Source organism: Humulus lupulus, chromosome 7 (genome assembly GCF_963169125.1).
Source record: "Humulus lupulus chromosome 7, drHumLupu1.1, whole genome shotgun sequence".
NCBI lineage: Eukaryota > Viridiplantae > Streptophyta > Magnoliopsida > Rosales > Cannabaceae > Humulus > Humulus lupulus.
The window spans coordinates 113,836,336-113,848,371 of NC_084799.1; positions in this window are offsets into that span (position 1 = coordinate 113,836,336).

Genomic DNA, 12,036 nt, shown 5'->3' on the forward strand with positions numbered 1-12,036 from the left:
AACAAGTGAAAATCTGGCGGATCCTTTCACTAAGCCACTAACGAGGGATTTAGTGGCTGCATCATCTCGAGGGATGAGACTTAAACTCCATAAAGAGATTCACGATTGATGGTAACCTATCTTAACACTAGCTATTCAACTAGTGTTAGGTTCAATAGGTAACAACAAGTCAATCAAGTGAATATTAGTTGTGCTCAAAACAAGTCCCATCTGAGATATTGGGTACTTATGTGTTACCAAAGTGGAGGGTTAAAACCGAAAGGTTTTTTTTAATAGAATTCAGTTTTTTGAAGACAAGTATTTTTGGTAACAAAATACTGTAAGAATTCTACCTATATGGACCTAGAGGTGGTGCTGCCTCTCATGAGAATTTGGAGTATTCTCAAGAACGTCTATGAATGGAAAGTGCACATGGCCATTAACGGTGCAAAGCGAGACATAGAGGTCCCAAGTGAACATCACAAAGGTGTGTGTGTTATCACCGATTTGGTATCATGAAAAGATTGTTCAATGCCTAGTGCAACCAAATTTTTGACAAATTTTGTGATAATTACACTATAGTAAAGTTCAAGTTGAAAAACACTTTACTATATGCACTAATGCAATAACTCCTATAAGAGAGAGTTCTTATTTAATCAAGTGGGAGATATTGTTATATTTTTAAAGAAGATGATTGATTAAATAAGTGTTACTATATGATTACTATTTAATCTAGTGGGGAAATTTTATATTATTTTATAATATAATGTAATATTATATTATATCATAAAATAATGTTTTAGATTAAATAAATGTGATAAAGAGTGTCACATATTGTAACATATAATAGAGAGTTACAATATTTAGATATATGTGATATAACCAAATATGTAACATATTTGGTGTTACAAATTTGTAACTTTCAAATATTACCCTTTATTGTGTAAATTTGGTGTTACACAATATTGAGATGAATTTCATAAAGCCATATGTGAAATGGCTGTTAGAGATATGATTTTAACCCCAATAATGTGTTTTGGGGGCTACAAAATCAACTGGGATAGTTTAGAACCATTTGGAAAAACAACACAAAAATGTGTGCTAAAAATGGTCAGTGGCCGCGGCCACAAGAAGTTGGTGGCCACGGCCTGTCGGACAGAGAGCAGTGGTCGCGACCACTGATGTCCCTGGCCGCGGCCACAGGTGTAAATCTGACAAATTTTTCAGTTTTTTCAATCTTTGTTGAACGACTCAAAAAACCCAAATAACTCCCAAATCTCATTTTCAATTCCATATTAATCCAATTAAACATTGGTAACAGCCATGGGGGTTGGTGGAATTTTAAATTCAAAGGGTGTCTCTAAACTCTATAAATAGGAGCCTATATAGCTCACTTGAAAGACACAACATTTCTATCCATTAGAACACTTGGCTAGAAACATCTTGAGGCTTGATAATTCCAAAAAGCATTTCCTTTAATCTGAGAGAGATCCCTTAGTGCTTGAGTTATGGGGAAATAAGCTTTTGGACAAAGGTTTTAAACCTTGTTCAAGTTGGTGATCCCCAACCCTCTTCACTTAGGTTGTGTAAGTGAGAGTTTACTTGTGTTTCTGTTCTTACATTTTATTCTATTGCTTTTCTTCTTATTCTCTTATTCTATTTACTTGTAACTTTTGTTTAGAGTTGGAATCTTCTCTTTTGTTTCAAACACCTTTACTTTACTTGTAATATTTTTCTTAGAGTTTTATTTTTCACTATTCTATTCTTCTTCTTCTTCCTTTTGTTTATTTGTACTTTCAGTTATAGATTTGTAACCTTATTTAATCAATGTATATTTATTTGTAATATATTGCCTAGAGTTGTAATATTCATACCTATTTCCATTGAGGAAATACATATTTTTCCTAACGCTAAGAATATCTAGAGATCCTAAATAATCAACTTGTGAATCCTATGTGTCAACACATATCCTTGTGTGTTAGAGGAACGACTTGGAAGGCTAGGCGTGAGCTTTCACTTGATAGGAAGATCGTTGTTTATACTAAAAGACTCAATAAATCTTGATAGGCTCCAAGAGGTAATCTCTATTTCTTTTCATGTGTTAATTTAATGTACATGTTATTGACCTGTGAAATTGGCCAATGGTCGTATGTACAATATACGACACCTTTTGAACGAAATAAATAGAATAAACGACAAAGTACGATTATCTTAATTAAACATACATGAATTTTATAGTGGTTCAGCCATGTTCTGATGAACAGTAATAACCTAATCCACTTAGTCTTTAGTATAGAATTACTTGCCAATTACAAGTACGACTGATGAGTTCACTCCTCAGAAAGATTTTCTCCCAAAATTCCAAAAAAAAAGATCCAGAAAAGAGTCCAAAAGTCCCAAAAAAGTCCTCTTTATGGAGCCCTGGGTCCTTTATTTATAGTACCCAGGGGCTGTTACATGACCAATCATACTGGGATCGTGGTTTAGTACACGATTAACAGGTAGTGGAGATACGTGTTCACCTTCCCATGATTATGAGATCGTGGGTCTTTCATTGTTTCTCTAGATTGTGGTAGATAATGCATGATAGAAACTCTGGGAAAATGTTAAGTCTCTGTTGGTATATGAGACTTAGGTGTTAGGCCCGATGATCGGAGCCTGGGTGCTGGACCTGTTGATTCTCTGGGTGCTAGGCCTATGACCTTTTGGTGCTATGCATGTTGATCTCAGTTTGAACGAGAGTGAGTATTTCTCAGTGAAGTGTACTTGGGGGTTTAGGCCGACCACCCAGGTGGTTCTTGAGCATGTCAGGCTGACCACGATAGGGGTCCTTGGGCATACTCAAGCCAATCACTCCAATGGCCCGACAACCCCTGGGGTAAGAGTCAGGCTGACCACCCCTAGGGGGTCCAAGCTTGGTCGACTTCTCTATAGGTCCTGGACCTATCTTTTTTGCATGCCGGTCTTTTCTCAATACTTCATCGTTTTTCCCTGATTTATGATGTCACGTGTCGCATTCTCATTCGCCACGTCATCCTTGTATTTTTTAGGGATAACATTTTCCCCCCAAGTTTATTGTAATGTTTTTTTCATTATGGTAAACTTGATCCTAGCCCAAGAAATATACCGTAGTAGTACCTAAATGGTCAAGTCCCTCGGGACATTACATAGTACTTTTTTAATTATCGATAATTTCTCGGTACGAATTGTTTAGGGACAATTAGAAATTCCTAAAAATAATTAGGCTTTTCAAGGAAAATTAATTTCCTAAAAATCTAATATATTTTTCAAGGAAATTTGAAATATATTTTAGGTTTTAAAGTCGTAAAAATATAATATATTTTTCAAGGATATTAATTCCTAAAAATAAAAAATATTTTTCAAGGAATTTGATTTCCTATAAATATAAATATTTTTTAAGGAATTTTAAATTCCTAAAAATATAGATATTTTTCAAGGAATTTAAGTTTTAACTATATCAGATATTTTTCAAGGAAATTTGAATTCCTAAAAATATCTTGTCTGACTGAGAGGTTATAAGTAGGTCCTCTCTTCTCATTCCTACTCTATGTGCCACTTCAAAACAAAATCAAAGTCTAATTTCTCCAGTTCCTCATCAAAGTCAGATCTTTAGTAAGTACTTTCTTCTAATCCTCACATCATTTAGTTTAAATGTGCTTAGATTTATAAGAAACACTTTGAATTTTTGAGGAGTTTTTGTCTGAATCTTCTTGTTTTGGTGTATCTTGATCCAAAATAATTAACTTACTTGAATCAAGATTTCCATGAAAAATGGCGATTTCCAGGGTTATAAACCCTAGGATGGGCGATTTCCAGGGACGTAAGATCCAGGCTGACCACATCATTAGTCTGGCGGTTTCTAGGACTCCAAACCCTAGCACCTGCGATTTCCAGGGATAGGATCAGGGTTAGGGCCGAGTACTTTCAAGGCTTCTCCTTGTGTGATTTCCAGGTCTAGGATCAAGGTTAGGCCGACCACCCCTAGAGCTTCATGGGCAGAGTACTTCCCTTCCCTTGCCTTAGACAATTTCCAGGACTAGATACTTCATTCCCTTGCCTTAGGTGATTTGCAGGCCTAGAATTAGGGTTAGGCCAACCACCCCTAGAGCTTCATGGGCCGAGTACTTCCTTTCCCTTAACTTAGGAAATTTCTAGGCCTATAATATGGGTTAGGCCGACCACCCCTTAACTTATTAATTCCTCGTGACTCCACTATAGACTCGAAATTTCACTCTTGAATTCATAGAACGCTCTATAACAAATATAGATACGCTATTAATTATCCATTGTTACAACCACAATTGTCACTCAATCCTCTATAGATGGTCTACAATGAGATAGGATTAAAATACCATTTTACCCCTCATTGTATTTTATCCTTAAAACACTTAGTTCCTTGTAAATGATATTTCAGTAACTAATTTAATTACTGAAATGAGATCTCTATCATTTAACACCTTGAACCAAACTAAAAGGAAACCATCATTTCACTTCTTCATCAGAAGCTATAGATGTTCATATCTATGATTAACAATCCCACTCAATTATACTACTGAGTTCCCAAGATGTAAGTATGGGCTAGTCCGTAGGGTAAGCTGGTAACGAACGAGTCAAAGAACTCAAATAATACAATCAGTTAGAATACTAACCACTCAAAATTGAGATTGAATGGACCTATAGTCAACAATATGATATGACTAGAATAGATAATAACAGTATGTTTACTTATCTTATCAACTGTCAATGTAACAAATACATCCGATCTTATCTACTTTGCTAATGTTCTGGAAAGAACATAACACTACAATGTGTAAGTAGATCATATCGTAGATTGGAAAGTCAGTGTAAATCCTGTGCACTGACTAATCTTTGGACTAACTTATTTTTAAACATATAATCATATTTATATTCCACTATGATTACGTCACTATAAATACGATTAGCTATGTGCTCGGGATTTAATAGAAGTTTATATTAAACAAATAATCATGAAAATAAAACATGTGAGCAAAGTGATTGACCAATTCAAAAAATGATTTCTATTCTCTTATTGATAATAAAATGAGATTACAAAGAAATTGGATTTTAATTAAGGCATAAAACCCCAAGAGGTCATCCTAAGGTGGTAGGCCGACCACCTATGCCCCATTTTTCATGCTTCGCAATTTGATGGATTCATGGTGTTTGGCCCAGGCTTAGGCTCACTGGGTCAACCCCCTATGTTGAATTTTACTCCTGATTTCTTCATTTTTGCTCCTTAGTTAATGGATATGCCCCCAGCTATTGGCTTCAGTATGCTCATTTACTAACTTTAATCTTCATTTTTCTTCTGTTGGAGATGTCCAGCTCCTCTTCATCAGACAAGTCAGTAAATGAGCGTACTCCCCAGGAGTTCTTGGAAAGGGTGAAATGGATTCTCCCTCGCTCCACTTTATATTTGTTTAGTGAGGAAGATTTCTTGAAAAGGTACTGTCTAATGGCGAGAGTAAAACAGACGACTCGACAACCCTCTGAAGATGATCCTCATATTGCCAGGCACATCACTCAGGGCTCCTCGCCTGGCTCTTCTCTGATTTCTTCTCTGCACAGTACACCCCACGGCTCCCAAGGCACATCTCAGCGGAGTCATTCTTCTCAGCGAGATAGGTCAGGTCAGCGAGACTTATTGCAACACCCTTTGCACCGAGATGCTAGTCGAGTTCCCCATCAATCTTCTTCTCAGCAAGAACATGCCAAGGGTTCTCATTACTATGCTACTCATTCTTAGGAGCGTTCAATTCACAGGTTCCAACCTAAGGTGGTTCGCCCTCCTTCCAAGAGCAAGACGGTGTCGCCAGCTGCACGGCAGAAGAAGAGACGACAAAAGGAGTTGAATTCATCAGATTCTAGGACCACCTTCACCAGTGAAATCATATGGAAACCGGTTGAGAAACCTCACCCTGCTGATTATGAGGTAGTTTGGTTCAAGGGGGCGACCTCTAACATGACTGAAGAAAAGGTAAAGAACTTAAGGAAGACCTTTGACCTCTTCGGCGTGTCTATTACTATCCCTGGTCCAGATAATAGAGCTGAGGACCCCCCTCTGGGTATGTGTGCTTGGACACGTTCTGTCATTAAGTCCGGCGCCCTACTTCCTTTTCATCCATACTTCCGTAGTGTTGTAGAATATTTTGGTATTTGTACTTCTCAACTAGCTCCTAATGTTATCTTGGTCTTATCTACATTGTACATTATCTATCATCACAGAAAATGGGTTGCTCCAGTGCCTCACGAGATCCACTACATGTTTGACCTGAAGACAAACCCTTCTCAGCGCAACTCGGGGTATTTCCACTTCCACCATTATATGAGCGAGGGTACCAACACCTTCTTGGAAGTGATCTCTAGAAATAGCAAGGCATTTAGATACGCTGACAACTATTTCTTTACTAAGGACGCAGAGGCCAACTACTCCAAGTTTAAGCATGTTGGGCCTTATTATAGACTGCTCCCCACCCAGGATGTGATAGTTAGGGCCAAGGCACTGATTGCCATGACCCCTGAGGAGAAGAATGTCAAGACCCTCGTTACTTTAGAGATCCTTAGGAAGGTGGGGCTGTTTCCTCCTACTATAGCCGATGTTCCAGATGACGATGGTCCCGAGCCTATGACCGCCATAGACTCCCCGGGACCCATTCATGTCGAGGAGGTACCCTCTTCGCTTGTGTCAGCTGGACATGAGGGTGATAAGGAGGGTGCATTTGTCACGTACTCATCGGTTGCTTCAGACGACTTTGATGAGACTATGTTCGAACCCAAATCTCACTCAGAAGGTTTGACACTTTATCACCTTTATTTTAGGATTCATCTGTGCTTAATATCCTTCTAACATTTGATTTTCTTTTGCAGGCTCAGACATGTTTTGTTTTGTTCATACCCAGCAAAGGTCGACTCCGACCAAGGTCAGTCTTTCTATTTGAGTGGCAAAAAGGGCCAGGGTTGAGGCTAATTCGATCATGGAGGTTCCTCCTGAGGTGTCTCCTCCGACTCCTTTGGCATCTAGTCCAATTCTTTTGGCATCTAGTCCTATTACAGAGATAGAGCCATCTTTGTCTACACCAGTTCCTTTTATTTTCATTGATGCGGGTGCTTCGTATTCTGTGCCTGCTCCCTTATCTAAGCCACATCAGTTTGCTATACAGAACTTAGGTGCCCTCATGGACTGAGTGTCTCATCTGGAGCAGATGACAATAACTTTTAATGGGATTAAGAATGAGGACTTGAACATCATTCTAACGAAGTCACTCCTAGACATTCACAGTGGGAGTCCTTTATAGTTCTCTTCTTGCCTTGTTTGCTTATGCTCTGATGTTTATCTAACACTTGTATGTTTTTTGCAGGCACTGATTCTAGTCTCTCATGTCCGTGATAGGTCTGTGGAGTATACCTCTACGCTCTCCAACCTTTGTTCTGAGCTTGAAGCTGTCCGCCAAGAGGTGTTGGACCTTAGGCACGTTCTTGGCTCTAAGGATGTTGACATTGCTGCAAAGGATGAAGAGATCAACACCCTTCGTAGTACTGTGGAGCTCAAACAATAGGAAGTGATCGAGTTGACTCTCAAGATAACCCAGATGGAGGGGAAACTTGCCGATCAGCTCCAACAGTCTAAAGTCGAGAAAGAGAAGCTGATTGCTGACATGGACCGATTACAGAAGGATTCTCTTGTCAAGAAGGAGTAAGAGGTCAAGACTGTCCGGGACAAGGCTCGAGAGGAGTATTCTGAGATAGCTTTCTCTTGCTTCTACTTTATCTGGAAGTCCAACAAAGATCTGAACTTGGATTTCTCTCCCGAGAAGACACAAGCGAAGGATCTTAGGAAGTGTCTGGATTGTGAGGCTGCCGAGGCTCAGGGTGATCTTTTAGATGATACTCCTCGCCCTAGTTAGTTTTCTCTTGGTCTTTTATTCTGTCTTTCCTTTCATGCCATTGGCGGGGCACCTTGTACTTCACAATTTTACATATGACATTTTATGCCTTTATGCTTTTTGTTATGAGTACTCAGTGTATTGATTGAAATTTTTTATTTCCAATGCTTACTAAGTATATCAACTCACAACCCTCATTGGTTCAGTATACTCTAAGCACATGTATTTCATGTGCCATACTAACCTTACTCTTTTATGTTTTTCATGCTAACAACCATAGTAATGTGAGTAGTATAATACTTCACCAAGTACCATGAACAAAACAGGTCAGGTCGACCACCCCATGGGTGATAGGCCGACCACCCTATAGGGTTAATGGATTGGTCGACCAACCTATAAGGGACATGGCTAGGAGTCTCCTCACCAATGCCTTTTTTGTTTTTGTTTTTTGCACTTTCAGAACATATGTTGAACAAAGGTCCTAGAAAAACTTGAGCTTGCTTAGTACTTAAGGTCACGCCCTCATTTGTTGTGTATACCCCGATCGGTATGTACTATATGCCCCCAAGTGATCACGGGTTTTAAAACCCTTGGCCACTTGCTACTTGACCATGCCTTGCTTCGAGTGTTTAGACACATAGTACTATTCTTTTCACCCAATGATGCAAGTTGCAAATGATTGTCCCTCATTGGTAGTCGGGTGATGGTTTCATACTCAGTAGTAATGACACCTATACACAGATGCAGATTGTGTAGCAAGTGTCGATCCCGATCTATGTAATCTCTCGTGTACTCGTTATAATGATTGTAGACAGAAGCGTCTAAGTTGGACCAACCGGGTCTAGATGGGATGATCGAGCCTATAACGAGTCTTAGATCAAATTATTGAGCGATCCCTCAAGGAGTAGATTCAATTATGATCCGATGATCTTTTATGATCGTATGGGTCGATAGGTTCCTTAAGAACCAGGATTGAATGTGATCAAATAATGGGGACTGGTCCTCAGACCAGTCTCTTTTGTTGATTGTATAGGTCGATAGGTTCCTCAAGAACCAAGATCGAACATGATCTAATAAGTTGGCGACAAGGTCCTCGGACCAGTCTCTTGTTTGGATCATATGTGTCGATAGGGTCCTCAAGAATAAAGATCGAACATGATCTATAAATTTGGCGACAAGGTCCTTAGACCTGTCTCTCGTTTGGATCGTATGGGTCAATAGAATCCTCAAGAACCAAGATCAAACATGATCCATAATTTGGTGATAAGGTCCTCGGACCAGTCTCTTGTTTGGATTGTATGGGTCGAATGGATCCTCAAGAACCAAGATCGAACACAATCCATAAATTTGATGACAAGGTCCTCGGACCTATATCTCGTTTGGATCGTATGGGTCGATAGGCTCCTCAACAACCAAGATCAAACATGATCCATAGTTTGGCGACAAGGTCCTAGGATCTGTCTATCTTTTGGATCGTATGGGTCGATAGGTCCCTCAAGGACCAAAATCGAACATGATCCAATGGGGCTGATAGGTCTAAACGACAAGTCCTTCGTTGAAAGAAATTTAAAGAACTAAGAGAAGCTTAAGAAATTAAATTCATCGAAGCATAATGGCTATTACATAGATAATTCAAAAATAATACATTTGCAAATTAAAATTTGTGTTGGTCCTCAACAACTTCATTGATAGTACTGGCGGAGGTGTTCACCATTCCAGTAGTTTTTTTATTAGTTCTCCATTCAGTCGAGCTATCTTGTACGTCCCTGGTGGGATCACCTCCTCGATAGGGTATGGACCTTCCCAGTTAGGTCCCATTACTCCTGTTGTAGTGTCCTTAGTGTTTAGGAACACCCTCCTGAGTACTAAGTCCCCAACTTGGAATTTTCAATCTTTCACCCGGGAGTTGAAGTATCTGGCCACTTTTTGTTGATGTGCTGCTACTCTGAGACTTTTCTTTTCTCGTCTTTCTTTGATTCAATCGAGCGACTCTTCTATTAGTTGATGGTTCCTCCCCTAATCGTATGTCTCTCGTCTATGCGATGGGGGAGTGAGTTCAACTGGCAACATGGCTTCATACCCAAACACCAAAGAGAATGGCCTATGCCCTGTCGTCGTTCGTGCCATCGTTCGATGTGACCATAGGACCTCCGGAAGTTATTTTGGCAAGGATCCTTTGGCTTGTCCAAGGCGTTTCTTCAGAGTGTCTTTGATAGTTTTGTTCACTGCTTCTACTTGGCCATTAGCTTGGAGGTGTGCTACCGAGGAAAAGCTCTTTGTAATTCCATGCCTCGTACAAAATTCGGTGAACATATCACTGTCGAATTGAGTCCCATTGTCTGAGACTATCTTCCTTGGTAGGCCAAATTGACATATGATATTATCCACCACAAAGTCTAAGACTTTCTTTGAGGTTATGGTGGCGAGTGGTTCTGCTTCAGTCCATTTGGTGAAGTAGTCCACGGCTACAACAACAAATTGGACTCCTCCCCTTCCCATAGGTAGCTTTCGGATTAGGTCGATCCCCCATACAGTAAAGGGCCAAGGGCTTTGCATTTGTGTTAATCCATTAGGTGCCGCTTCTGGTATCTTGGAGAACATCTGGCACTTCTGGCATCTTCTGACATACTCCATCGATTCTTCATTCATCATCGGCCAAAAGTATCCTTGTCTTAGGATTTTCTTTGATAGGCTCGGCCCCCAGCGTGATCTCCACAAAACCCCTCATGTACCTCAATCATTAATAGCTTTGACTGGTTGGGTACAATGCACCTTAGCAGTGGTAGGGAGTACCCTTGTCGGTACAGTACCCCTTCGACTATCATATATCGTGCAGCTTGTCTCACCAACTTCCTTGCTTTGTTCTGATCGCTAGGTACTACTCCTTGGTTGAGATATAATAATAGGGGTCATCCATGTATCTCCTAACTCAACAGGTAGTGACTCCTGCTCGGTTATGCTTCTTTCCGCCAAGTATTCGATGGGAACGACATTTAGGGTGTCTGCATCTTTGGCACTGGAAAGCTTGGCTAAGTCATCGGCATTGGAATTCAGCTCTCTCGGGATCTTGGCATTGAAAGGACTCCCACTTCAATGAGCCAGCTCGATATTTGAAGGTTTCTTTGTTAGAACCTTAACAACCATAACGAGTGCATCCACTTGAGCCCGCACTGCTGGTGGGATAGCTACTCCAAGTGGGGTAGATGTCCCTGGTACCCCCTCTTGAGCACGGGTCCTCCTGTTGATGACCTCCCTCAAATTCTGAGGTTGTGCATCTTTCCTCAACCTATCGAACACAGTATTGGTGTTATTCATCGGTTCCTTTCCCTTGCGAGGCTGAGGGTGTAGGGGTGGTAGGTCTGCCTTGCCCCTGTCGATGCGACCCTCATCTCCTGCGTTGTTTTGTCGGTCCCCCTGGGAGGGGGCTTTCGGGTTGGTAATACTCCTACTCTGAGATGAAGTGTTATTCTTCTTAGTCATGGAGGAGGCAGTCTTGGACTGTGCCTCTTCATCCTATCTCTGGGAAAGTGGTTCTGAGAGCGTCCTTGGGGTCTTACTCCTTCCCTAGGACTCTGTGTTATTGTTGTCTCGCATTCTTGCTGCTTTGGCCTGACCTTCTCTCACCGCCTGAGTTGCTATAGCGTTAGCTCGGGCTAACTGAGTAGCTGCCTCCAAAGCCATAACAGCCTTCTGGTGTCTGAGGTCAGCTTCCTGCTCCCTCTGGATCATTCTCTGGACCTGCTTATCTATCTCCCATCGTTGTCATTCCATAGTCTCCCTCTGAAGGGCAATTTCTGCAGCGAAGGCCTCCTGGCTCGCTAGAAATTGCGCCATCTCCTCCTAGTGAGCGTCCTATGGATCTTTCGCATCAGGTTGATCTCCAACCTCCACCTGAGGTTCGTTAACGGGATCTATGGGATCCTAGGTGGTGGAATCCCTGGGAGCAGTCTTCTTGGCCTAACTGGATTTTGGAGGCATCACAAAAATGATGAAAGTGTGTTTCTTGATTTTGTACTCCCAAAGAAAGTACCAAAATGTTGACTTGTGAAATTGGCCAATGGTCATATGTACAATATACAACACCTTTTGAACGAAATAAATAGAATAAATGAGAGAGTACGATTATCTTAAA